The following is a 25,658-nucleotide window of genomic DNA, read 5'->3' on the forward strand; positions in this document are numbered from 1 at the left end:
TTATTTACAACTTGTTGAAGTGAGCTGAGGGGTTTCGCTGGCTCCTGCTAAAAGCCAGGAACTGGCTGATCGGCCTCCTCAAGGAGACACGTTAGCGCCTGGGATCTGCTAGGCGTTTAACAGGGTTTTGTGCAAGGTTTACACTGGTGCAGTTCAAAATGCAGCTTGGCCGCCCAGGTGTCAGCGAACGCATGCACACTGGGGAGGAAGGGGGAACAGCACTTCGCAGACAAACTACGGAGACTAGAAGCTCTTCCTGCCAAACACTCCTCCCCTCTGAGGAAGCCCGAGGACCGGGGCGCGTGAACTCCGAGCTGTAAAGTGCGGTGTTTAAACTTTGAAGCTCAGAGAGCCGGAGGGTGGTGTGGCAGAAGGCTCCTGTGGCGTTTCGGAGCCGCATCTGTGAAAGCATCGCCGCTACTCAGTGCTGTGCTAGGAGGTATAAGCGTATAGCTAACTCAGTACAGGTGCTACTTTACATCTCAGAGCAACTGCCTTTGTATCCCGTTCATGTGAGTGTACATTCATAAGCAAGTGTAGATTTCTGAGCAAAACTTGAGGAAAGTATGAAACGCAACATTTATTCTGTGTTCAGCAACAAGTCTTTAAAAGCATTTTACTGACTTGGTTTAACAATAAGTTTCCCATACAGTGTGAAGACCTCATTATGACTGTCATTGATCTAGTCCTTTGGGTGCATTGGCAATTCCTTACTGCGCAGGTAGATGATTATGTCAGTTTCTCCTCTCTCTCGAAGTCCCACTTTATTTCTCTTGTTAATTTCCTGTCTCTAGGCAAAAATCTCCTCCTGCCCCTTGATCTTTTTCTTACCCTCATCCCTTATTCTTTTTGCCTCCGTACTTAAGGAAGCTATTCGGGTATGGCTTTCTACCTTGTGTGATGTTAGATATATGCAGCTTTCAGCCTGCTGCTACAAACTAACTCTAAGGGTATTTTGTCAGTTTTTACTTCCCGGTTTTCAGATATTCTTAACCTCCTCTGTGCTGGTCCTACTCTTACTACTGTATACTTTGCTAAAGCATACATGTCTTGACTTAATAGATAGGAACTCGAATGAACCATATTTACTGATCATAGCAAGACATGATTGTAAAAAGCATTTAGAGAAAATTTGGCAGGCAGAGGGGAGATATGAATTAGACTCTGCCTGCTGCCCTCTTTGGACCCACAGGGCAAACTAATGCGCCCAGTTCTCTTTCACTTGCCATTTCTGCTTTACTTCTCATGAACACAGATGATAGACTTGTTTACTTCTCTCACTGCACTAGTATTGGGGGAGGGTGTGTCCTATATTAATTCCTGCATCAAATGTAAAAGAACTGTGTTAGTGGTGGGAGATGTAACAGAAGACTGAACTCCTCTCTCTTCTGCTGCATTTCACATACATTGCAATACTTTGATTTTCAAATGTGTGTTGGAACCTTAGCCAAACTGTATTAATGTGAAGTTCTAATCTACAGAGTTAGAAAAAGCTGTTGTTTTATAGCATGTAATAGTGAAATGTATGACCAATAATATACACTTTGCAAACTCCTTAAAATTTTTATTTATTCAGACTGATCTGATTGTTCAGAAAGATTTAAAAGCTTGAACACCTCAGACTAACCTCTTTGTAGGGGAACTCCCATTTTTTTCCTTTCCTCCAGGGGTAAAGCGGGGAAGTGAAAGTTTTCTTGATGGAAAATAATTAAAAAAGATTGTTTAATTTTTTACTGAAACTAATTATTCTGGAACATTCCAAACAAAATGAAAAATATTCACTCTTGTAAATGTTGCTGGTTTTGACCAGCTCTAGTTCAACACTGATGTTGATTTAGATATGGGGCAGTATGACAATTTGTTTTCAGTTTACACTTTTAAAAACCCACAAAATTACACACAATGACTTTAAAATCGCAAAATCAAGCACTTAAAAGTTAGGAACTACAGAATGAAGGTTGCCCTTGCAACCTTAATCTGTGCCCCCAATGTATATTTCCATTATGATCTTTAATTATGAGATCCTATAATATTTGTTTCCCAGCTTCATTCAGTGCATAGAATGGGCAGTGCTCACCGAATGGCAAGAGCTAGTCTATATTTCTTCTTCTCTTCATTCAGTTTGTGCTCCCATACTTAATTTCCTACACACCATATAAACCGTGCACTTAGTACAGTATTAATTTCCTCATGGGCATTTTTATGTGCTGTTCATGATAGCATCTGAGGGCTTCACAAATTGTCAGTTTATTTTCCCAGCACCCTAGTGAGGTGATCTTGTTCCTGTTTCACTGGTGGAGAACTGAGATGTAGATTAAGGCCAAATCTTCAAGTGTCCACTAATTTTGGGTGCCCAATATGAGATGCCTGGAACATGATTTTTTTCAGCATACTCAGCATTATATGGCACTTCATATATTCAGAGCACAGCTCCCATTGACTTCTGAGCGCTTACAGCTGCAGCTGTACTCCTGCAAATCAGAACCCAGTTATCTCAAATTGGGCACCTGGAAAATGGGGAACAGAGAGTGGCCACCTGAGACTGGACTATAAAAAGAAAGGGGAGAGAACCCCATAGTTGTCCATCACTTGTGGGATTCAAGGAGCTGGAGCTTTTGAAATCACCAAAAGTTGGGTCCTTCAGCCAATGGTGCTGAAGTCTTTGGGAACAGATTAGGTGAGAAACTTGCTTAGAAAAAGATGGGTAAATTGCTGAAAGTAAGGTTTTTTTGTCTTGGAACTGTGTTTTTTGCTTTCATTAGCTTGTAACCCTTTTTATTTTAATTGCTTATACTTGGTATCACTTAATCCTATGCCATTTTGTTTAATAAACTTGTTTTAGTAAAAAAAAATTCAATGCTATGATGCAAATAAGAGTTTTCACCCCCATTAAATTAATTAGCAGCGGTTACTGTTTCTTTAGAGGAGCAGCAAACTTCTGTGTGTGTTCCAGGAGAGCACTGGATGCTGCAGTGAGAAGTCAATTGGGTAACTTGGGGTTCACTTCTTGTAACTTGTAAGGCAAGGTTAGGACTGGCAGGGTCCTGGAGAGTTTGCTGGCAAGATAAACAAGCTGGTGTCAGGGAGTTGTCACACAGCTAGTAATAGCAAAACTCTTGCTGAGGCGGTGACACAATAACAGTTCTGGGAACCTCAGCAGATTGTTATATTGGCAGTTGGTTTTAGGGAAATTTGGGAATAGGAGGAGGGGTGTGTGTGTGTGTGTGACTTTGCAAAAAGTATCTGGGCAGTAGAAGGGAGAATGTGATGAACATGCTTGTAAGGCTGGTTTTGGTGTCAGGGCTGTGGGCTACAGTACATAGCACTTGTGTCACTGCCTGCCTTGCAATTTTAAGTGAATTAACTGTACTGGTGTGGGTTGAATCTGCAAGTGTCACAGCAGATTTCCTAAATTCTGAGGACAGAAGGGACAACTGTGTGATCATCTAGTCTGACCTCCTGTAGAACACAGGCCGTAGAACTTGCGCAAAATAATTCCTAGAGCATATCTTATAGAAAAGACATTCAATCTTGATTTAAAAATTCAGTGATGGAGAATATATACAACCATTGATAAATTGTTCCAGTGGTTAATTACTCACAGTTTAAAAAATGCATGCTTGGTTTCTAGTCTTAATTTGCCTAGGTTCAACTTTGAGCATTGGATCCTGTTAGACCTTTCTCTGGTAGATTGAAAAGCCCATCAAATATTTAATAATGGACTCTTCAGTCTAGCAGATGAAAATATTTAAATATTTGTTCCCCATGTAGACACTTAGACGGTAATTAAGTCACCCCGTAAGCTTCTGTTTGTTAAGCTAAATACATTGAGCTCCTTGAGTCTCACTGTAACACATGTAGATAGAATCAAATTCTCCACAGTGACATTCAGCTGCCCGAGCCAGTATACCATACTTTCTTTTCCTGCAGTACTCTGCCTCCTTCACTACCCACATCTGTTTCTACAGCCAGTTAAGCAAATTTCCTACAGAGAGTAGCCTTGTTCACTGATCAACCCTGACCCAGTCCCTAACCACCCATTATTTGCATTAAATGAGACCGGGTGTGTGGGGGTGGGGGTATGGTGCAGGATCATATGTTTAAAGACTATTATAATGGATATGCACAAGGGGGCTAACATAAGATTGCACAAGTATCAGAGAGGTAGCCGTGTTAGTCTGGATCTGTAAAAAGCAACAGACCACAGGACTCTGTTGCTTTTTATAAGATTGCACAGTACTTATGAACATAAAAGTGTCAAATCAGTGACAAGAGGGGTGAGGGGAAATATCTTCTATTGGACCAACTTCTGCTGGTGAGAGAGACAGCTTTTGAACTGACACAGAACTGTTCTTCCAGGCTGGGAAATGTACTTGGAGTGTCACAGCTAAATAGGAAGTAGAACAGATTGTTTAGCATAAGTAGTCCACCTTGGATAGACACTTAACACATTTCAAGGGAAATAGTGAAGCCTGCTTATTTTGAAACTCCACTCTGAAGTGAGAAAAATTGAGACCTGAATTGCTACATTGCTTTATTAGGGTGGAGTTCCATTCAGATGAGCAAATCCTCTTGGAAGGTAGTATTTTACCTTCAGTGGCAGATGTGAGATGCTGCATTCTTAACTAAGTATTATCCCACAACTCCTCTTCAGAGGAGGAAGGAAAGGGGGAAAACACCACCAGTTATTGAAGCCTTTATGCTCTCCAAGCCTCAGGGAGTGAAGAAACGGTTGCTGTTGTAAGACAATGAAATGGCTTTGTCTACCAAACTTCTTCACTGCAAATAAAAATACTATACTTCTTTGAAAGCCACAACTTCCTTGGAATCTTCACATTGGTAAGCCCGTGTGGCTATAAACTGTTAAAACTGATGGCTTGTTGTTCTCCTTCTGTCTCTAGTAAGGTCATGAGACTATGTTGCTTATCAGTCTCTTTTTTTAATTATTTCACATTAACAGGTATGCAGACTAATCTGAAGGTATATCTTCACTAGCAAGATTAAAGCGCTGCTGTGGCGCACCCTCGGGGGAGGGTGTTTTTTCACATCCCTGACTGAGCGAGAAAGTTGCAGGACTGTAAAGAGGCAGTGTAGACTAGGCCTGAGGCAACTTGTTTTCTCTTGGCCTTGCACATTGAAAGTAATGTAACTCCACGATGCAGGGATCATACATTTATTTTGTTTTGTGCAACACCAAGCAAGTTGATAACTTACTAGTAAGTATATAATTAATTTGAGACTGAACCACATGGATTCTCCCTCACCCCTATGTTGTAAATATAAGGGTTACTGTAGGTATAAGGATTTCTTCTAATCTATGTCACCAACATCTCTATCCCACACCTTGTATTTCTAGCACTTGCTACGTTTCTGTTCCTCCATACAGTGGTGGTGCATTGGTGAAACTTCTCCTTTGACCCTTCTGTGTGCATGTGACTGTCCATCTGTACAGTTGGGGGTGTGGTGGGTTTTTGTTTCAATCACAGAAGTATGGTCTGTGCCTTAAAGAGCTTACATTTTAAAAATACAAGACAAAGGGAAGAGAATGGGAATTGACATGCAGTGAAGTAGTCAGATGGTGATTATTGGTCATATGCCACTGATAAAATTTAAAAAAAAATTATATAGAATCTTGTATTACTTCACAACCTTATAATAATCCAGATTCTTGTTCATGTCATCCAGTTTCTCATAAGTCACAGTAGAAATGAGTCCTTATTAACTATTCTTTTTTTGGGGGGGAAGGGTTGTTTTTGCGCACCCCCCCTCCCCCACATTCTACCTGGACTACACTTCTTAAAATTTTTCCCTTCTAGTATTTGTATTTTAGGGTTTTATACTGCCACGGTAGACAGGCAATGTTGTTTATTTTTAGGATATAGGTATATGAAAGGCACAATTTAAATTGTTTTTTCCATTTTCCCAAATGTCTCCCATCCAGCTACAACTCTTGATTTGTGAAACTTAATCTCTTTCTATCAGCTCATTCCTGGGATAAGGGTGATTCTTAACTGTTCAAGTACTAACCACATCCAAACCTGCTTAGTTTTGAAAACGGAACATGAGATTATTAAGACTGGAAAAGGCAGGGATTTGAAGCATCCACCTATTAACTCTTGAATTGTAACGTAACATCTGAAAAACCTGCTTAGTCAATTGTAACATTCAACTTTTTTCGGTATCCATATTTTTCAAACATGTGACACTTGTTTATTGACGATTAGATGCAAGACCAGCTTGACCGCCCAAATAATTGGCTCTTCAGAGTTATGGGAGAACAAAAAGGTCTGAATGCTCTCTGCAAACCCCCACAACGCCCCCCCACCCAAAAATTGCCACAAAGATGCCTTGTCTGAATTTCTTAAGCTTACCACCATCACCGACTTCTTGGTAAAGATTAAACATAAATTTGAACTAGAAAGGGTGAGGTTTGTTTTTTGATTGCTGATTGCTGGTATTTTTGCTTTTTGTTTTGGTGAAAATTATGTAAGGTTGGGAGGAGTAAGGTTTAGAGTGGAATATTTCCTGTGTTTTTGGCTAAGATTATGAACTCATAATGGTAACTTCATGTTTTAAGGTTCACTTAGCCTGTGGCATCCATGCAGCATGAGGGAATGGAGTAAATCATAGTGTTAGAGTGCTGCTGCGGTAGGCAATAACTCAGTTCTGTGTGCACACTGAATGCAGAATAGCAGAACTTAAAGATTGATAAGTTTGCTTTGAAATCCACTACTTACCAGATCTGTTTTCAGCTTATGTGAGAAATTGACAGGGAGGGCTTCAGTGGATGCCAGACGTGAATGAAGGCAACTGTGTCTGCTATGAAAAGCTGTTCACTGCTAGTCAGAATTTGACACAGCATTTTTTATGCAAGATAGTTAACTTCATTAGAAGCATTTGTACTGTATAGATGACACTTTTTTTAAAAAAAGCTTTGGGGAAAAAACTGCCATGAAGTTTGATAAACTCTGTTCTTGGGAAGATTGGGGTGTAGGTTCTCACCCTCCCGTCCCCCTTTCTTCCCCCCGTGAAGAAAAGCTGTAATATAGCAAAAGGCCTCAAATTTTTATTTTAAGTGTATAAAATATACCTTAGCATATAGTGCTTACTCGACCATTAAAATATAAAATTAGAGATATATCTGAAGTCTTGCTTTGCTCATCTTAGGCTGCAAACTAAAAGCAGTTCCTGAATTTGGCTTTTATTATGGCGTACACTATACTGTGGAGTAGCTAACTATGTATTGTAATATGCTACCTCTTTCTTTGTCAATAAATTGTAGTTTGAGATAGGATGACAGTAATTTTAAGAAAATGCTCTTAAGCTAGTTATCCTAAGATTCCTATTGCCTTATTGCGCAAGAAGTGACAGCACAGTAATGCCATAATGTGCCTTGGGGAAATTGGCCGCCTCTTTAGTAATAGTTTACTCTTCTTACTTATTCTTGGGTTGTAAGCTTGAGGAGAGGAATTTCATAGCTAGGCCAGGAAATGGAAGAACATGTGTGAAATACCAGTTCAACATGTTGGATCCTTCCTTTATTAAGTTGCATGTGGGGGGAGGCCAGGAAGGAAGGGAAGGGGGTGATGTTTAAAGAAAATGTGTGTATTTCAGGGCAGTGTATTTGTAATCTTGTCTTTTTCCTTCTGAAGTTCTTAATTCAGCTTTGCAAAGATGTTATGAAAATTGTCAGGTCAGGCGTAAAATGGGAATTTACTGAAATAGCTTAATTGAAACACCTTCTGGAATACTTGTTGCTATTATAAAATACTTGGCAGCTTTTCTCAAAGGACTGTGTGAAGGTGAAGTACTGCTTTTCTCCAATGGGGAAACTGAATTCAGGTGGCTCGCTGGAGGTCACACAGTGTGTCAGTGGTAGAGAATTGCACTCAGTTACCTGACTACCAATCTTCATGCTTTGTGCTCTAAATTATGCCCTGTTGTGCTGTCACTAAACAATAAGAGTAAGATACTATAACTGTTATCAGGCTGAGTAGCTCCTTAGGGAAGTAGTCTCACCGAGGTCAGCGTAGGTTAAGCTTTTGGAATCTGGCCCCAACATAAGGTAGTTATCACCATAACTACTGCCAATGGGTGTCCACTGCAAAGGTGAGCAAGTCTGAGCCCTGGCCTACACTACAGGGTTAGGTCAAATTTACCCACCTTAGGTTGATTTTTATAATGAATGTGTCTACACGAGCAACCCTGATCCGTCGACCTAAAGGGCTCTTAAAATTGGCTTCTGTACTTCCCAGTGAGGGGAGTAGCACTAAAATCCATCTTGCTGGATCAAATTTGGGGTAGTGCAGATGCAAATCGACATTATTGGTCTCCAGGAGTGCTCCAGTGTGACTTCTCTGGACAGCACTTTCAACTCCGATGCACTAGCCAGGTACACAGGAACAGCCCCGGGGACTTTTGAATTTCATTTCCTGTTTGGTCAGCATGGCAAGCTCAGCAGCACAGGTGACCATGCAGTCCCCCCCAGAATTGCGAACGGGAGACACTGGATCTGATTGCTGTATGGGGAGAAGAATCTGTGCAGGCAGAACTCTGATCAAAAAGAAGAAATGCTAATATATATGCCAAAATTGCACAGGGCTTGATGGACAGAGGCTACAACAGGGACACGCAGCAGTGCCGCGTGAAAGTCAAGGAGCTCAGGCAAGCCTACCAAAAGACAAAGGAGACAAATAGTCACTCTGGGTCAGAGCCCCATACATGCCGCTTCTATGAACAGCTGCCTGGCATTCTGGGGGGGGACCCTACCACTACCCCACCATTGTCCGTGGACACCTGCAACGGGGGAGTCTCACGCAACACAGAGGAGGATTTTGTGGATGAGGACAGAGAGGAGGAGGAGAATGTGCAGCAGGCAAGCGGTGAATCCGTTCTCCCCAGCAGCCAGGACCTTTAATGCACACAGCAAGCAGTAATAACAATGGCACTACAGGTTGCGCTGAGGTCTAACCTCGTCAGCAAACAGCACCAGCAAGCTTTTAAACATTCAAAGGCACATTCTACCACCATTCTGCACTTGCTCAGCCTATAGTTGAACTGCTCCTTACTACTGTCCAGGCTGCCTGTGTATGGCTTCATGAGCCATGGGAGCAAGGGGTAGGCTGGGTCTCCCAAGGATAACTATTGGCATTTCAACATCTCCCACAGTAATTTTCTGGTCTGGGAAGTAAGTCCCTTCTTGTAGCTGCTCAAACATCCCGGAGTTCCTAAAGATGCGAGTGTCATGCACCTTTCCCGGCCATCCCATGTTAATGTTGGTGAAACGTCCCTTGTGATCCACCAGTGCTTGCTGCACCATTGAGAAGTACCCCTTGTGGTTTATGTACTGATTGGCAAGGTGGTCCGGTGCCAAGATAGGGATATCGTTCCATCTATTGCCCCACCACAGTTAGGGAAACCCATTGCAGCAAAGCCATCCACTATGACCTGTGCATTTCCCAGAGTCACTACCCTTGATAGCAGAATGTCAGTGATTGCATTGGCTACTTGAATCACAGCAGTCTCCACAGTAGATTTGCCCACTCCAAATTGATTCCCAACTGACCGGTAGCAGTCAGGCATTGCAAGCTTCCACAGGGCTATTGCCGCTCGCTTCTCAACTGTCAAGGCAGCTCTCATCTTGGTATTCCTGCACTTCAGGGCAGGGGAAAGCAACTCAGAGTCCTAGGAAAGTGGCCATACACATGCGAAAGTTTCGCAGCCACCGGGAATCATCCCATACCAGCAACACTATGCGGTCCCACCAGTCTGTGCTTGTTTGCTAGGCCCAGAATTGGTGTTCCACTGTATCAACCAGCCCCACTGCTGCCATTATGTCCCAATTGCCACATCTCATGCTTTCAGGAACATCTGTGTCCGTATTCTCCTCGTAATCGTCCTTGTGCTGTCGTCTCTTAGCCAGGTTCTGCACATACTACAGTATAATGTGCGAGGTGTTTACAATGCTCTCAACAGCAGCGGTGAGCTGAGTGGGCTCCATGCTTCCCGTGCTATGCGTCTGCATGGGTAATTCAGGAAAAAAGGTGCGAAATGATTGTCTGCAGTTCCTTTCATGGAGGGAGGGACTGACGACATGTACCCAAAACCACCCATGACAATGTTTTTGCCCCCTCAGGCATTGGGAGCTTAACCCAGAATTCCAATGGGCAGCGGAGACTGGAGGAACTGTGGGATAGCTTCCCACAGTGCACCGCTCTGTGAGTCAATGCTAGCCATGGTAGTGATGACACACTCTGCTCACTTAATGCGCTTAGTGGGGACATACACAATCGACCTAATTTCATAGTGTAGACATACCCTGAAACTTGCTCTTAAAATGTATGCTGGCCAATAGGTCCAAATAGTTAAACTATCCTTTAACTATTTGTTAACTTTAACTATTTAACTTAAAGTAGAGGACTGTGGAGGATGGTAGGATGCTCTACCTTCCCCCCCCACCCCTTTTTCCCCATCACCCCATCTCTTCAGTTTGAGTTCTGCTGTAACCAAGAGCCACTTCCATTGGTCTCATTAGTTTGTACAGGAAATTGATATATTTGGTCTAAGCAAATGTACTGCATTTTTATTAGCTGGTGGTGAGGAAGATATGGGTATTGCTCATTCTGATGCTTTTAATTTTTAAAGCCTTTGCCAACATATTAACAGCAGGTTATGTGCTCATCCAGGTATAGTCTCTTACTTATTAGAGTTAAGCACACATAGCACTTGAGGGAATGCTGTTTGTGTTCCTAAATTTGCATTCCTAAAGTATCTAAATTATTTAAGAAATACAGCAAGTGAATTAAGTCTGCCTAAACATTTCTTAAATCTCTCAACCTAGGATTCTAATAAGAAATAGCACAAGAATCAAAAGGCAGGATAGATAAGAAAATGTTGAAGGGCCAAAAAGCTATGTTGTATAAAGGGTGGGATAATGATTTAGAACATCCTTTAATCGTTTTAAAAAGACTTGCTTGCTTTTCAAAACTTCCTTCAGAAGAATCAACTTTTCCTCTGAAAGTGGATGGAAAAGTTACAATTAGGAAAGAACATGTTTCTGTGTGGTTCTTATTCACATGGGCATATGTCTTTTGTCTGTATTTACTACAGACACAATAACTTGTATCTATTGAAGTGGAAAGGAAGAAGGTAAAAGTAAAATCATTGTCTAGTACTCATTATCCTTTCCTTTCACTCTTTTCTTTTCTTGTCTTACCTGGTTGATGTGTCCATGTCCAGGGATGCCTTTACTGTTCAGCAACATGGAACTTGTCTCTATCAAACCTCTGTAGTCTTTGATTTCAGTATTGTTTAAAATGTAGCAAGAAGAGGTCTTGCATTAGACAAATACAATTTGTTACTTGAATTAATGGCTGGCAGCATTGAATTGTTCTCCTCAAAGAAAAAATAGTTCAGTAGTTGCAGGCTTTTTACATGCTTAACAGACTACGTAACACAAATGACCCCTATGTCTTTAAATTCCTTCCTGTTTAGCTTTCTTTCAACGATATATGAAATAGCCCGTGTGAAAGAATGCCTAAAGGTTTTTTTGTTTTGTTTGGATGGGGGTAGGGGGAGGCAGAGGAGAATATTGCTTTGGAAAATTGCACTGGTTAAGGAGTTAGTATTTCTACAATTGACTAAAATGCGCACACATGCAGGTCCATTCTTCCTAACTCACTGTTTTCTGTCACTGCTTTTCAGCACTAGCATCAGTAATTGTGCTGACTGGTTCCCTAAAATACAGCTTTGCCAGTACTGCTGGAAACCTGCTGCTTGTTACCGTGGTTGTAGTTCTCCACCCATCTGTGATTCTGAGAATTGCAGTCCAAGTTGGACCTAGGTAATCATTTTAAAATACTTAAACCAAAACTAAAGGAGTGGAAGTACGTGTAAATGTACAGTAATAATTTTGAGCCCCTGTAACAGAAACCTTAACTACTGTTCAGACACTATTGGAGATGTACCTCTGTATTGGATAATACTACTTTACTGTATTGAAGTGGTTCTTTTGACAAGCTCGTCAAAACTGTGGATGTCTGAACACAAACTGCCAACTAATATTTGCATAACTAGCCATGACACGGGCAGACCAGGTGTTAGCTCATGCCAAGGAGCCTGGGACTCGCTGAACGCTGGCAAATGCATAGCTGGAAACCAGTCTGGCTCTCCTGTGTTAATACTGTTAAAATAGCTATTAGAGTTGTAAAAATGTTTAGTCTTTAGACTTTGATACATGCAGCATCCTTCAAGCCTTTTATAATCTTACTTAGGGTATGTCTTCGCTACCAGTGGCAGCGCTTTAACGTGGCTGTGTAGTTGCGGTACCAGTGCTGGGAGAGCTCTTTTCCACCCCCACAAGGGGAGTCGCTACCAGTGCTGTCTACACTGCCACTTTACAGGGCTGAAACTTGCATCACTCAGGAGGGTTTTTTTTCACACCCCTGAGTGTGAAAGTTTCAGTACTGTAAAGTGGCAGTGTAGACAAGGCCTTACTTCATTACATGAGATATGGATATTATAACTGTCAAGGCTCCTTCCCCACTCTGAACTTTAGAGTATAGATGTGGGGGCCTGCATGAAAACTTCTAAGCTTAACTACCAGCTTAGATGTGGTCCGCTGCCACCGCTCCCAATGTGCTAATTCCCTTCCCTGGGTAGCCTTGAGAGACTCTTCACCAATTCCCTGGTGAATACAGATCCAAACCCCTTGGATTTTAAAACAAGGAGAAATTAACCATTCCCCCTCCTTTCTCCCACCAACTCCTGGTGGATCAAGATCCAACCCCCTTGGATCTAAAAACCAGGGAAAATCAATCAGGTTCTCAAAAAGAAGGCTTTTAATTAAAGAAAAAGGTAAAAATCATCTCTGTAAAATCAGGATGGAAAATAACTTTACAGGGTAATCAAACTTAAAGAGCCCAGAGGACCCCCCCTCTAGCCTTAGGTTCAAAGTTACAGCAAACAGAGGTAAACACCCTAGTAAAAGGTACATTTACAAGGTGAGAAACAAAGATAAACTAACATGCCTTGCCTGGCTGTTTACTTACAAGTTTGAAATATGAGAGACTTGTTCAGAAAGACTTGGAGAGCATGGATTGATGTCTGGTCCCTCTCAGTCCCAAGAGCAAACAACTTCCCAAACAAAGAGCACAAAACAAAACCCCTCCCCCTCCCCCTCCCCCCCGCACAAGATTTGAAAGTATCTTGTCCCCTTATTGGTCCTTTGGGTCAGGTGTCAGCCAGGTTACCTGAGCTTCTTAACCCTTTACAGGTAAAAGGATTTTGGAGTCTCTGACCAGGAGGGATTTTATAGTATTGTACACAGGAGGGCTGTTACCCTTCCCTTTATAGTTATGACAATAACATTTAAGTTTGTTCTGTCACGAAAAATGTTTGCTACGACTGTAAACCCCCACAATAAAGAGCTAAGCATTATCAAGTGTGAAATACTAGTTTACCACAAGAAGTGTCATCTCCTCTCCAAAAGAAGGCCTTTAGAAAACAGACAAACCTTTGTGAAACACCAGTGGACAAAAGACTTTACTGATTGTGTCCCCTCACGCCCAAGAATGAGGCTGTGTGCGCAAGCCCTTGTTCCACCCCAGTTTAAATGCTGGGGGAAGGGACTAAAAATCCCCATTAAGGAGAAATTATCACTATGCTGCTTGGAATTTGAAGAGGGCAATATTTCTAAGCATAAGCATACTTAGCTTGGGTTAACCCTAAAGGACATAGAGCTTGCACATCACAGAAGCTTCTATTACTTTTTGAAACCTAAGACTGAGACTCATTTGTGTGTGTGTGTGTGTTCCTTCTTGAACCCTGGAATAAAGAAATAGTTATTTACTACTAAATCTGTAGTTTATTACAATTTTGGCTAAAAGCATTTTTTTCTATAGTACAATTGACCTGGAGTTAGTGACTTGTTCTTTAGGACTGGAAGTAAGCTGAATATTGTGATTTTGTGTGTGTGGGGGGACCATCACGAAAGCAGTCTTGCCTGGACAGCAAAATAGACAGTCCCCTTGAGCACTCCAGTCTGTGATTACGTGTTAAGGCTGTTATAATGCTTGAGGAGTTCACACTTGACACTTGGTTGGTGGAATCTAATTTTAGAACAGACCTATATCAGTATAACTGTCACTCAGGGCATAGCTACGCTTGCGAGTTAGAGCACATTAAAGCAGCCCAGTGCGCTCTAACTCACGACCTGTCCACACTGTCAAGGCATGTAGAGCGTCTGACTCCGTGGCTAGAGCGCTCCTGGTACTCCACCTCGGTGAATGGAATAACGTTTGAGTCCCCGCTGGAGCGCCATGGTGCCAGTGTGGACACCCTGGTCTGTTAATGCGCTCTGATCGGCCTCCAGAAGTGTCCCACAATGCCTGTTCTAGCCACTCTGGTCATCAGGAATTGATTCTGAAGCACTTAGAGGAGAGGAAAGTGATCAGGAACAGTCAGGATGGATTCACTAAGGGCAAGTCATGCCTGACTAACCTAATTGCCTTCTATGAGGAGATAACTGGGTCTGTGGATGAGGGGAAAGCAGTGCATGTGTTATTCCTTGACTTTAGCAAAGCTTTTGATATGGTCTCCCACAGTATTCTTGCCACCAAGTTAAAGAAGTATGGGCTGGATGAATGGACTATAAGGTGGATAGAAAGCTGGCTAGATCGTCGGGCTCAACGGGTAGTGATCAATGGCTCCATGTCTAGTTGACAGCCAGTTTCAAGCGGAGTGCCCCAAGGGTCGGTCCTGGGGCCGGTTTTGTTCAATATCTTCATTAATGATCTGGAGGATGGCGTGGACTGCACTCTCAGCAAGTTTGCAGATGACACTAAACTGGGAGAAGTGGTAGATACGCTGGAGGCAAGGGATAGGATACAGAGGGACCTAGACAAATTAGAGGATTGGGCCAAAAGAAACCGGATGAGGTTCAACAAGGACAAGTGCAGAGTCCTGCACTTAGGACGGAAGAATCCCATGCACTGCTACAGTCTAGGGACTGAATGGCTAGGTAGCAGTTCTGCAGAAAAGGACCTAGGGGTCACAGTGGACGAGAAGCTGGATATGAGTCAACAGTGTGCCCTTGTTGCCAAGAAGGCTAATGGCATTTTGGGCTGTATAAGTAGGGGCATTGCCAGCAGATCGAGGAACGTGATCTTTCCCCTCTATTCAACATTGGTGAGCCCTCATCTGGAGTACTTTGTCCAGTTTTGGACCCCACACTACAAGAAGGATGTGGAAAAATTGAAAAGAGTCCAGCAGAGGGCAACAAAAATGATTAGGGGTCTGGAGCACATGACTTATGAGGAGAGGCTGAGGGAACTGGGATTGTTTAGTCTGCAGATGAGAAGAATGAGGGGGGATTTGATAGCTGCTTTCAACTACCTGAGAGGGGGTGCCAAAGAGGATGGATCTAGACTGTTCGCAGTTGCACCAGGTGACAGAACAAGGAGTAATGGTCTCAAGTTGCAGTGGGGGAGGTTTAGGTTGAATATTAGGAAAAACTTTTTCACTCGGAGTGTGGTGAAGCACTGGAATGCGTTACCTAGGGAGGTGGTGGAATCTCCTTCCTTAGAGGTTAAGGTCAGGCTTGACAAAGCCCTGTCTGGGATGATTTGATTGGTAATTGGTCCTGCTTTGACCAGGGGGTTGGATTAGATGACCTTCTAGGGTCCCTTCCAACCCTGATATTCTATGATCAGTTTGAACTCTACTGCCCTGCCCTCAGGTGACCAACCTTCAGACCCGCCCTTTAAATTCTCTGGGAATTTTGAAAATCCCCTTCCTGTTTGCTCAGTCAGGTGTGGAGTGCTCTCAGCTAATCTTTCCAGGTGACCGTGCCTCCATGCACCAGGCGATCCCCTGGAGCAATGGTGAGGTGCTGGACTTCTTCAGTGTTTGGAGGGAGGAAGTTATGCAGTCCCAGCTATGCTCCAGCAGTAGGAATTACGATACCTTTGGGCAGATATCAAGGGACATGATGGAAAGGGGCCATGACCGGAACGCTCTGCAGTGCAGGGTTAAAGTGAAGGAGCTGTGGAATGCCTTCCGCAAAGCCCGCGAGGCAAACTGCTGCTCCGGTGCTGCCCCCACAACCGGCTGTTTCTACAAAGAGCTGGATGCGAGACTTGGGGGAAACCCCACCTCCACTCTGAGTACCACCATGGATACTTCAGAGCCCAGTCCAATAAGGCAGAAGGAGGAGGAACAAAGTGGGAGCGAGGGTGCTGAGGAGGAGGAAGACACCCCGGCATCCCTAGATGCATGCAGCCGGGAGCTGCTGTCAAGCCAGGAGGAAGGTAGCCAGTTGTGACGGCTAGTGCTTGGGGAAGGACAAACAGCAGAGGAGGTTTGTGGTAAGCGGCTTTTATTTTGGGAAGGAAGTTATTTGGTGCGTGCTCGTGGGGCAAGGAGGGTTAGGGCTGAATGCATTCCTAGATGCAGAATAGGGCGTTGATGTGCTCTTACATCGCGATAATCGGCCTCAGTGATCTCTTCAGAGGTCTCAAATAGAACTTGGGCAATGCGCTTGCGTAGGTTTCATGGGAGAGCCACTGTGGTCCTTGTCCCAGTCAGGCTAATGTGTCCGTGCCACTGTGCCGTGAGGGGCAGGAGGACCATTGCTGCACACAGGCAAGCTGCATATGGGCCAGGGCAGAAGCCACACTGTAGTAGAAGACTCTCCCTTGCTTCCCACCCTCAGCAGTGAGATATCGTCCAGTACAAGCTCCTGTGGAAAATGTGGGGACAGTGCCCTGTTGGCTCTCCCCAAGGCACAGAAACCCAGAGGACAGTACAGCCATGAAAGAATCAGTCCCCCTTGACCCTGTGCTTACTCACCATTTTGGGGCTCCATTGGGTTATGTGCGCTCGCTTTGGGATGGGCAAATTATGCGTAGACTGTGCTTGCCCTCCTTAATTATGGGGGAATCATTGCTTTGTCTGGTGTCAACAATGCTGCCTCTGTAAAGTGTTGCATTTTGCCTTTACAGCTGCAACCTTGAGCTCTAAGCAGTCCGTGTTATCACTGGCCAAGAGGCTGCAAAGAATCAGGAAGAGGCCACGTTAGAAGCAAAGAGAATATGCTGCATGCAGCACTCCCTTAATGAAAATCAAAAAGTGCAGGAGTGGCAGGAGTGAAAAAAGGGTCTGCCAGCAGAATGTGGATTGCTGGCACCAAAGCACAGAGCAAGCTGATAAGCATCATGGAGTGCCAAGCAGACCTGATACAGGCGCTCGTAGCCGTGCAGGCAGAGCACTACCGCACCCGTCCCCCCTGCAGCCCATGTCCCAAAACTTTCCCTTGTGCCCCCATGTCACCTCCAATCCACTTCCCCAACATCCGGGTTCTTGTTGCCACCAGCTGCCTCCAACATCTGTAGTTTCACCACCCAGCCATGAAAACTATGACCCTTATTCACTGCACTAAACCTCCATCACCATGCAGTATAGCCATCCTGAAGTGCAGCACTCATTGCACAGCACTCCAAACAGGAAGGCTGGGTATGTTAACAGGACATAAGCAAATCTGTGATGGTACCTTTCCCCACCCCACCCCCTTGCCCTTTCTGTTTTCCAAGCCGTTGTTTCTTATCAATAAATGGATGTTTTTGCTTTGAAAACATTCTTTATTATTGCATAAAGTAAGATACCTTAGCCCAAGAAAGCAACAGGCACTGCAAGTCAGCGTATCATACGTAGCAAACACAGATTCCTACTAACATTGGAACCACTGCACTTCACTCCCTTGCAGGGAACCAGACGTTACTGGTGGCTTTCAGCCTCAAATTGCTTTCTGAAGGCATCCCTAATCCTTGCAGCCCTGTGCTGGGCCCCTCTAATAGCCCTGCTCTCTCTGGCTGTTCAAATTCAGCCTCCAGGTGTTGAACCTCCGAGTTCCATGCCTGAGTGAATCTTTCACTCTTCCCTTCACAAATGTTATGGAGGGTACAGCACGCGGATATAACTGTGGGGATGCTGTTATCAGTCAGTTCCCCTGCCCATTCAGGTTCTTCAATAATTATTACAACAAAGTTAGGTACTATAGTGCGGAGTTAATCCTACCATCCATCCTTGAGGATGTTGAATTCGTTCCTTGAAAAAAAAATAGTTGATGCAAATAATATGCTCTCAATTTTGAATAGCAATAACAGATTATAAATTCATTAGCTGGCTCTCTGGACAATCCCAGGGCATTGAGAAGGAAAACAAAGCAAATCTGCATCGCAGCTTGATGAGTCTACAGATATTGTTAGATTGGGAGAAACTACTGCTTTTGTTTTGTTCTTTAAATGTTTAATTGTGCAGATAAGCGTCCTCACCACTAAATTTATTTTAAAAAGAAATGTTCAGCAGGAATAGTAACACTGCATCTACATGGATGGTTCTATAGTTCGACAAACAGTTTTTGCTTAACTTAAAACAAAAACTTGTGAACGTGGTCTGTATTGATGCATGCGTACAGTCAATGTTTCTTTTATCACCTCACCTACTTCTTAGTTTTTCATTTTACCATAAATTTGACTATTGTCTCATCAGGGCAGGACTTTCTTGTTCCCTCTATAGTACCTGGCACAAGAGTCTGAAATAAAGGGAATTATAGTAGGGTGAGAACTTATTTCAAAGAATCAACTGTTTGTCTCTCCAGTAAACACATGGAAATGCTGACTGAATCTGTTGACCAACTTGTGTATGAAAATATTTAATTTGTAAACTGTGTACCACTTCTGGCTATAAGTATTAAACAAGTATCTGGACTAAAGCTGTGAGGCGTAAAAAGTAGCAACTCTTCAAGTATCAACATGTGTGCGTGAAACTCCTTTTCCTTGTAGTGGCTGTGAATAAAAACAAAACATAAATCACTTATAACTGGATGTTTTGATAGTATGTTTTGCAAGTATGAAATTAATAATATAGAAATGGATATGCTATAAGATTAAAGTTCATGTATATGGTGATAAACACTTTGAATTGGTTTCATTGAAGTGCATCTGGAATGGCAGTTTTAATGTATTGCTCTTCATATACGTTTATATGATTATAAATTTAATAATTTCTTCAATCAAAGAAATAAAATCAACAAAGACTTGTTATAAAGAAGATGGTGATCAGTTCTCCATATCCACTGAAGATAGCACAAGTAGTAATCCAACAGCAAGGGAGATTTAGGTTAGATATTAGGAAAAGCTTTCTAACTATAGGGTAACTAAGCTCTGGAATAGGCTTCCAATGTATGTTGTGGAATCCCCATCATTGGAGGTTTTAAGAACAGGTTTGACGAACAACTGTCAGGGATGGTCTTGGTTTATCTCAGCACAGGGGCTGAACCTGGAGACTTTGAGGTCCCTTCCAGCCCTACATTTCTATGATTGTGTGACATACTGTCGCTATCTATTATACCTCAAATACAAAATCTCTTTACCTGCAAATACTGTTGAATTAAACATAAGGCTGCAGGCTTTGAATATGCTTAATATTTGACAATTATTTTCTGCCTTTTCTGACTGAGATTTGAAATACTCTATCAGTATTTCAGATATTGAATTTAGTAATAGTTTCTGGTTAAATCAGATATAGAAGAAATATAAATGTATCACACGGTAGAGTTGACATTGCATTTGATCTGTCACTGTTTTGCAGATCTTTAAGGATTTCTAAAAGTGAGACTGTCCTCTGGTGGTGTGGTGTTTTTTGCTTTTGTTTTTTATGTTAAGTCCTGAAACTTTTAAAAATCCCAACTTGTCTTGTCTTAGAAATATTAAATCCAGTTTGGTCTTCCCTAGCCTTGCTTCTGGAAGTCTGTGGGCGGTGGTGTGTGTGTGTGTTGTGATTGCCATCTTTTCAATGTTGAAACTTTAACAAAAACCAAAAGCTTCACGTAATCAAAATGCTAGTCCACTAAACATATCAAACACATGAAACAGAAAATAGGTTGACAAGGAATCTCTTCTGTTACCAAGCATTCATTCCCTTGGCTCATGTCATTTTACTAATTCTCCAGTCATAGTAGATGGAACCTGAATTCCTAATTAAAAAAACACGCAGGAAAGGAAATAAAAACCTTTTGGGCCTTCTTTAAATGTCATAAAAAAGCTGAAAAAGCACACAAAATCTTCCTTTCTAGGCCACTCTAAAACATACTTCAAATGCACAATGTCTATTACTGCTGAATAAAAGTTAATACAAGCACTTCCTCTTTGTGTCTGGGTAAGTTTATTTTAAAGTGTAATACTGCTTGAGTTTATAGATCTGGCCTTGCTACAAAACATATTAAAGTAATCGTGAGGGGTCTTGAGCTTTCTAAATTCTTCCCAGGCACACAGTCAGTCGTAACTACTCAACCACTTCTACAGCGTAGCATTGCTAACTTGTATTGTGCCAATATATTGCATTGGCTTTCTTGTTTTCCTTACTCCTATTGAATCCATTAATATAACAAATGGATTCCTTTGTTTGGTTGTCTCCAGAGTTCTGATCTTCCTAAAATTGACGACTATAATCCTACACCTATACAAAGTTGTTAAAAGCATCCAGGTTGGCTGTATTTGACGACTAATTTTCCCTCTACTGTTAGTTTTCCTAGTGTTCAACTCACTATTTTAAATTATATACAATCTAAATAGTCTTAAATGATTACAGTAGTGACACAGATTGTACCCAGAAGCTTGCTTTCTTCCAGTGTGAGGGTTTTGGCACACATTTTTTCTATTGTATTAGAACTTAGCCCTGATGTAGAAGAGTCAGTAGTGAAATGCTGAAAATATGCATGTCAAAGGTGGTGGTGAGGAAAATAAAAAACGAACCGTCTGTACAAGATTTACCTGGGCAAAGATACTTTCCCACATCAAAATAAACCCTCTGTCCCCATAACTAACCTTGGCAATTCACCCTAAAATCTAAGCAATCATTGCTCTATCACATAAGGGTGGAAATGAATTCTTCCTGTGAAAAACATTTTTGCCACCAGTCTTCTCCTTCTCCTCCTCCTCCTCCTACCCCTGCAAAAAGAGATCTGTGAGCACAAGCATCTTCATCTTTCATGGAAGGGTTAGTGAAAAGAAGAGGCTTTCCGGTAGTCAGGCCCCAAGCCATTTAAGACTGTATGGATCAAAATCAATTGGATTCCAGTGCAGACTATGGAGCACTTATGTAATGTGTTTTTTGCTTGAAGCATTGCTCATACAGCAAGCGCTTGTTTCTGTAGGAGTTCACTGCAGAACTTGGGTAGATGCCAAGTTACTTCATAGTTTAAATGGTAGCCTATGCTTGCTGTGTGCTGAGAAGTAGGTTAAAGATCTTTCTCTCCCAAGAAAACTTAGTGTGGGGTTAATGGATCACCAACAGAACTTTGAGCAAGGAGTTAGCCCGCATTTTTTAGCATCAACAAGGCCATGGCAGGTAATGTTCCTGCAGTGAATTTAGAGTGGTATCCTGAAAGTTTCTTGTTGTAAAATCTCACTTTTAAAATTTAACTAGATGAGCATCAATGGCAAAAGATATATATTTTAAATAACCATATCTACATGTAACATGAAATAAAGATGACTACAGAAAACCTGATTTCTAAGAGAACTCTCTTGTTAAAATTTGTTAGAAAACCACTAGACTACAAACATTAATTTTAAGTGAGTTTTCAGATAATTGTAGTGTTAGTGTAAACTTGAGTTTCACTGTTTTGTTGGCTGCATTCAGAAATTTCAGATCAAGTTGGACTTCGATGCTTTTGATCCATTTCACCTTCCTCTGCTTTTTTTAAGGCATCCTTCATTTAGACTCAGCCCCCTTTCCTTCTAGTCTTATTTCAGCACTTGATTCTAGTAGTGGAGATCTACTCTGGTTATTACCTCTTAGAAATAAGTGTACACGTTGACACTTACCCAATACTAACATTCGGAGTCCAGTGTTCTAACTTAGGTTTCAGTGTAGGCATTTCTTCCTGCAAATGATTCTTCCTGTCCATTAGCTGATAAGTGGCAGTTGCTATAGAGTAGCCATAGAGATGGTCAGAGACATAGTAACTTTAAGCTGTTACATTAAATCAAATGAAAATATGTATCTTATTGATCTGAAGACAATTTATTTTTACAACATTCCTGATGATTCCTGAGGAATTCCCTGTTTTCTGAGTAGGGATAGTCTCTGTTTGCCAAAAGCTGGGAATAGGCAATGGGATGGATCACTTGATTACCTGTTCTGTTCATTCTCGGGCACCTGGCATTGGCCACTGTCGGAAAACAGGATACTGGGCTATTGGACACCTCCCCCACCCCCGAATACCTAGCATTCTGTAGCACTTTATATGATCAAAGCACAGCTCTTATTGACTTCAGTTGCAGCTGTGAGTACTTGGCACTCCTGCAGATCAGACCCAGGGCCTCGAGTCAGACTCCCAGAAAATGAGGAACGTGATTAGAGACCACTTGGGGAAAAACTGGGTTTAAGGAACTTGCCTAGCATTACATAGAAACTCTGTGGCTAACACAGAGAGAGACTCCAGTTCTCCAGGGTAGCACTCAGCTGCCTTAACCATGAGACCATCCTTTTTCTTCCTGCAGTCTCCTGCCTCACTCGCTACATGCCATCCAAGTTCCACAACATATCAGGCAAAGGATCTGTACTACACAATCCTGAGTCAGGTCCATCTTGTACACTTAATGAAGCAGTTGTCCTGTCAAAAAAGTAATGTGATCACATAATTGAAAGCTCTCTTATAACATATAAATGGAGTCGAGGGTGGGTGAATTGAGGTTGTGTGGGCAACTTCAATTCTGGCATTTACTAACTTGTGAGTGAGTGATTTGGCAACCTTAATGCTTTTTATGTATATAATTTCTTAGGTCTTTTTAAAAAAAAAAAAAAAGGGGGGGGGGAGCAAATGGAAAAAAAACAAGAACTAATCATGTGCCATCATATGGACACCTAAATGGGTCATCACTACACAGACCTCTGCCATTTATGGGGATAATTGACCGTTGTAGCCAGTTTTATTCTCTGTGGCCCTTCACTAGAAGGGTATGGAATACTTTGCAAGTGAATTTTGCAGATGGTTGCTGACTGCAGAGGAATAGTAAGATGGAGTGATCTTGGGTTCTCTTACAGGCGCTTGAGTGGAGTGTTCTCTAGGGGCCCCAGACTCTTCTACCTCTTCTGCCTATGTGTGACCACTTCCACCCTGGTGTTGTCCCAGTCCCATTCACATCGTTTAGCTAGTCCCAGTCTCCATTCTTCAGATTTCCCAGTAAATCCTAATCTTACCTCTCTGGACTCCTAGTTCCAGTCACCTCTCTAGCTCCTCATCTGATCTCTCTGCATGTGCCTCTCATTCCCTTGCAAAGGATTCCAAGGAGATATAAGAGAGAGTAGCCCCAACCACTCTTCAGTTCCTTTAATGGAAAGGTACCGTGAACTTGGATTGCATGCAGCTTTCTTGATGTTTCCCTTGTGGGGTTTTTGGTTGGTTGTGTTTTCCTCCCTTCTTTCAGAGACTAAATTTTGTTTTTTTTAGTTCTTCTTTAGAAGAACAGAGAAATGGCACCTGGTGGTCATAGATAACATCTGGACCTATGTGAAGCAGGATGTTTGTCTCAGCCACCCCTGTTTACAGGGGAGGCTCCTCAAGCCCAGTCAACTGTCAGGTAATATATGTGTAGCATAGGCTATGGAGATCTGGTAGTGGAAGTAGTGTTGTGGCCTGTTTAAGTGGTATCCAGCCCTCAATGGTATCCAGCTCACCCAATGCCAAAGCCCCTGGCATGGTAGATATCCCTGCATCCATCTAGGTCATTAGTTCCGTGCCTATAATCCATGGACCGTAGTGAACTATTTACTACACAGCACTTACGTTCCCACAACCATGACTTTGGCACTGTTGGCCTGTGTACTATTTGATGAAGTAGTTCAGTGCAAGTTTAAGTTGTGTTCGGTCCCTGGATCCATCTGTATTGACAGTCTTATGCTGAGGGTCTCTCACAATTGACTCTGGTGAGCCATTTGCTTGAGGCAGATCTGTTCCAGTTTAATCAGCACTAAGGTTGACCATGATTGAAGTGATTCTGTACCCAATTCAAATGGCAATAAGAGCTTAAAAGCTGTCTGAGTGAGTAAACATACGTTTGGTGTCTAAAATCCAGCACTGTTAATTTTGGTAAACCACTTGTCAGAGTACTTTGGTCACTAATATCAGCAATATGCAGTTTTTGTCCTGGTCAATGAGGGCCAATGCTGGCAGTATCTCTGAAATGTCACTTAATCAAATGATATACTGTACATCAGTGTCACTAAAATTATCTTGTTTGTCATGGACAGCTGAGTCCAGTTCCAAAGGTCCAGCACCTTTGATATTTCTGGCATCAGCTCAACTGGGGGATTAAGTCCTGACTAGGACTCCTTATTACCCAGGAGAACAACCTCATTTGTCAGTTCTTCCTCTTGATCAAAAAAGATGCAGTGTCATTGGTAGACTTACCTTTTTTGGTCTGGAACTGGCAGTTTTCCTATGCTTGTTTCCTCTGATTCCCTTAGTTCAGCAGGTCTGCTGTCTGCAGGTCAGCTGAGATGGAGCCAAGTCGTCAGTAGACCTAACTGGGTCTCTTGGTAGTTGGGTCTTCAGCATCCTGAAGTCTGATGATATCCAAGTAATTTGGAAAGTCATGCTCTTAGTTTTCAGGTTGGGATGAGAGTATCCACCCGAGTCTGAATCTTCTTAGGTTGACAAACAGACTTCTGGACTGCTGACTTGCCTGATGAGAGTTTTCTTTAGAGTGTAGTGGATCGTATTGATAATCAAAAGTTTTTGACTAAACAATTCTTGCTTTTAATGTTGCTATATTGAACACTTTGAACCCTAAAATGAGTTCTGTCAGGTTGGCTGGGGTGTGATTTCAGAGTTCAGAGCAACTGCCCTCACGCACTATACCAAACACATCCTTTCTTTACAGAAGGGTTGTTCATTATTACTTCCAACTCATGTAGTGCAGTTTTGCTTTCCTGGCTATGCCAAAGGAACCTGGATTTCTTGATGGCTGTATGAGTACCATAAGATGCACATATTCATTTAGCTATCCTGGGGGTATTCCTTCTGGTTCAGGAATCTGATACAGAATTCAAATGCCAAAGGGGAGAAAGAGCCCAAATGCTTGGGACCTCTGGTCTGTTATTTGTCAGTATCATCTGTACCGTACACGTGGGAAGAGGACATTGCTCAGTCACTGGTACAGAACTGATGAGACATGGGGGCACAATGTCCATTTGTCTATAATCAGGAGCCACATGGGAAATGTCAGTGTCCTCCTCCCCATTTCCGGTCTTAAGTCGTGTTTCCATCTCATTCAGGCCGCTAACCTGAGTGTGCATCCAAGTCTCTTGTAAACACTTATGATTCACCAGGTGTTCATTCATCTAGATATTTCAAAATGTATGTATTTAAAGCATCAGTTGCAGACCTTTTGTCTTTCATGTAACAGCTTTTCAAATTCTTTGAAACTCTGAATGATTTGAAAACACAAATTTGTCCCTTATTGAAGTCTGCTCTGGGAGAGCCAAATATTTTTGACTTGTCATCCACAGTGGATGCTCATTTTGGTAGTTTTTTGGGGTTCTGTTCACCTAGAACGCCTCAGCACATGTTCTTAGAGAGTTATACCTACTTGCTA

General features: G+C 42.4%; 1 protein-coding gene across 1 annotated transcript in view; it reads left to right on the plus strand.

Annotated features, from left to right (window-relative positions):
- MAN1A1 (mannosidase alpha class 1A member 1) overlaps nucleotides 1-25,658 on the plus strand; it is a 208,750-nt gene that overhangs the window by 1,020 nt on the left and 182,072 nt on the right. The window lies entirely within an intron of this gene.

This window comes from Trachemys scripta, chromosome 3 (genome assembly GCF_013100865.1).
Source record: "Trachemys scripta elegans isolate TJP31775 chromosome 3, CAS_Tse_1.0, whole genome shotgun sequence".
In the NCBI taxonomy this organism is placed as follows: Eukaryota; Metazoa; Chordata; order Testudines; family Emydidae; genus Trachemys; species Trachemys scripta.